Below are 3,356 nucleotides of genomic sequence, written 5' to 3' on the forward strand. Positions count from 1 at the left end.
ACAACAGCAACGCACATACAGTAAATATAAATATGGGTAGACATTAACAATAAACAGAAAGGCTCCCAGCAGTCATTGGACAGCAGTTAGATTACAGATTACGCTCAGTGATACAGTGCATTAAAGGTAGAGTGCATAGAGAGTGGAAAGTTATAGCAGGTTGAGATGTCTTATAGTCAGTGGGTACAGTATGTTACACCAAAATTTTACACGGCTTGAGTTTTCATGTTAACCAAACCCCCAATCTGTGAGTACACATACTGTAGTATTATTACCCATGCTTGCCATCTCTTTTGCTGGATATTTAATTCAGAAAAATATTATAATATGACTTCTACCTACTCGCAGCCTGGAACTGTATGGCTGGGTATCCTTTAGTACAGGTTTGTGTCTGACTAGGATAGGGCATGTGTGCCTGTGTGTACTGTACTTGTATGTGGTGGGGTGTGCACTGCACGTGTGTGTGCATGAGTCTGTGTGTGTCTGTGCTGTGTGTGTGTGTGTGTGTGTGTGTGTGTGTGTGTGTGTGTGTGTGTGTGTGTGTGTGTGTGTGTGTGTGTGTGTGTGTTTGTGTGTGTGTGTGTGTTTGTGTGTGTGTGTGTGTGTGTGTGTGTGTGAGAGAGAGAGAGAGTGAGTGAGTGACTCTGTGTGTGTGTGTGTGTGTGTGTGTGTGTGTGTGTGTGTGTGTGTGTGTGGGTGTGGGTGTGGGTGTGGGTGTGGGTGTGCACTGCACGTGTGTGTGCATGAGTGTGTGTGTGTGTATGTGTGTGAGTGTGTGTATGTGTGGTCGATGCACAAAAAGAGCAGTTCCCTAGCCTCCCTGCCCCCTGCTGCTACTTCCCCCGAGGGCTAAACCCCCCCCCCCTCCAGAGGCAGTGGGGTGGAAAGTGGTTATTGGGTCACGACTCAATCCCCCCACCCCCTGTCCACTGTCCTCACATCACACTGGAAGAGAATGCCACCTAAACATACCGTAGCAGGGGTATATTCTACCACCGCGAACCGTGTAGAGACCATGACTATCAGTTTAATTACAATGGAGTTCTCAATTATACGCTTGTGAGTATTTGTACAGTGTGGGTGTGTGTGTGTGTGGGTGCGCACTGTATGTGTGCCTGTGTGTGTGTGTGTGTTCATGTTCATGCATGCGTACAGTACGTGTTCATGTGCATCTGTCTGCTTTTCTAAGCTAACGCACCCCGGGCAGCATGCTTGTCTATCGCAGCAGGAGAAGAACACGAGATGCATCCTTCTATTGTTACTGATGTTTGACTCAAATTTGTACAATTTACTGTGTGTAGCTTAGGCCAAATGCACTCAAATGGGTTGTATGCAGGCAGGTCAAATGGGTTGTACTACTCATGGCCCTAAATTAACTTTTTATCATCACCAGCCAAAATGGCTAGTAGATGTTAATCTTACCAGCCAAGCAGTCACTCACTAATGGGTCAAAGTGGCTTGTAACTAAGTTGGTCTTTTCTACCAGCCAAACTGCAATTTTACCAGCAATTGGGTGGTGTTAATTTAGAGCGCTGGTTGTACTATGGCACCCAGCAGCAGGGCGTATGCCACTCTTGGTAGTTCACTCTTTACTGTTGTAACAGCTTACTGATTGCTGATTAGGTGTTATTCAGCATGTACCGGTAGGTGTGGTTAGGTAGACCACACGCTTCAGAATAGGTGCCAGACGAGAAGAGTGGCACTCCTATGACCCAGTTTCAGTTCGTGTTAAGCACACACGTGTGACATGATGGCAAGCAAGAGAGCTTTTGCTGAGTACAAGAAGTAGACACAGAGGAGAGACAGAGCGGGAGAACCCAACTGAACACATGGTTCAGACAAAGCGGGAGAGCCCAACATGTTGTGGTTTCCACGGCTTCTGCTGAGCACAAGTAGACACAGAGGGAAGACAGAGAGCAAGACTCCCCACATGGTGGTTTCGTTTCAACAGCTATCGGCATATGTAGTGTGAGAGACAGGCAGAGCAGAGACAAAAGGTCAGAGTTAGAGTAGAGGCCACTACACACTACACGTGGTGTTTCATTTTCTTTTTGTGTCACTGAATCGCGCCAAACTGAGGTGAGTGAAAATGTGTGCAGTTCTTTGGTGAATACTTGTACAAATGAATGAACACAATATATTTTGCAGTGTTAATTTAACACTTTTACAACAGGACCAACACAACAAATATGAGTGATACAATTTAATCCCAAAGTGTTGGAATAAAATCGCAATATTTGCTGTGAAGGAAATGGACAAAGCAGACTACGGTATGAAAGGAGAAAACGGGCTGATTATTGATAATGGCCTAGGGTGGCCAGGGTATACTAGATAATCTGTTTCTGTACCGTAACACCCAGCTCAGCAATAGCACTTATCTACCTGAGAGGCAGGTGAGATGATTATGGCGGGTGGCCCTTGTTTGCCTGATACGCTAATTAGTTCTGTGCTGTGATACTGGCCGTCGTAACCCAAAGCCTTTCCAACACAGCGTGCCACCTGAACACCCGATGTGTTTATCATATTACAGCGTGACTCACATGTAAACCAAAGGAGTGACGACGAAATGAAAATTAGCGCAAAGTCCAGCAGCACTGTTGCATTTTATATGCATTCCATTATCATACTGTAATTCACCTGGGTTATATCCGCTGAGGACAAAGTTCCAGGGAATGCCTTTGATTGCAGGATAACACTTTACCTGAGGCAGGTCGATTGGGCTGAAACATTGTCGCTCCAATAAAGCGTTTGTGCTGCGGCACTTCTTTTTGTCCTTTAAACGACAGAGCTTAAGAACTCTCTCAGATACAGTGTATTTGAAACGGGACGTAAAAAGTGTTGCGTCTTGTCTGGCCATTGGTCTGTCACTCTTCAGCTACCAGTCTTCGATAATGTGAGTAAATATGAAACTGAAAAAAATGAAACTGAAAAAAAAAGCAACAATTTTTTGTGTCATGATGCGTGATTGCGACGATGCGTGATTGCGACGATGCTTGATTGTGCTCATCTGCCTGTGCACAGAAATAATGTACAGAGTTTATTTAACACGTTCTAGATTGCATTTGGTCCCAGAGTAGCTCTCTAAGTGTTGAATTAACACTTGTTACTGTGTGATTTGGTTAACATACAGGGTAGGTGACACTGACAGTGAACTATGTGTTTATTACATTGAAAATAGGCAAGGGGTAATGATCTGCCTTGTCCACCGTGAAAAATCTTGCCAGAATGAAAGCGGCAGCATGCTGCATAAAGGCTGTATAGGCTGTGTTAGTAAACAACATAGCAGCTCTGATAATTAGTATCAGTTCTGTTGTGTAGCACATTTTACACATGGGTTTTATTTTTGTATATAAACA

Source organism: Engraulis encrasicolus, chromosome 10, assembly GCF_034702125.1.
Source record: "Engraulis encrasicolus isolate BLACKSEA-1 chromosome 10, IST_EnEncr_1.0, whole genome shotgun sequence".
Taxonomy (NCBI): Eukaryota; Metazoa; Chordata; class Actinopteri; order Clupeiformes; family Engraulidae; genus Engraulis; species Engraulis encrasicolus.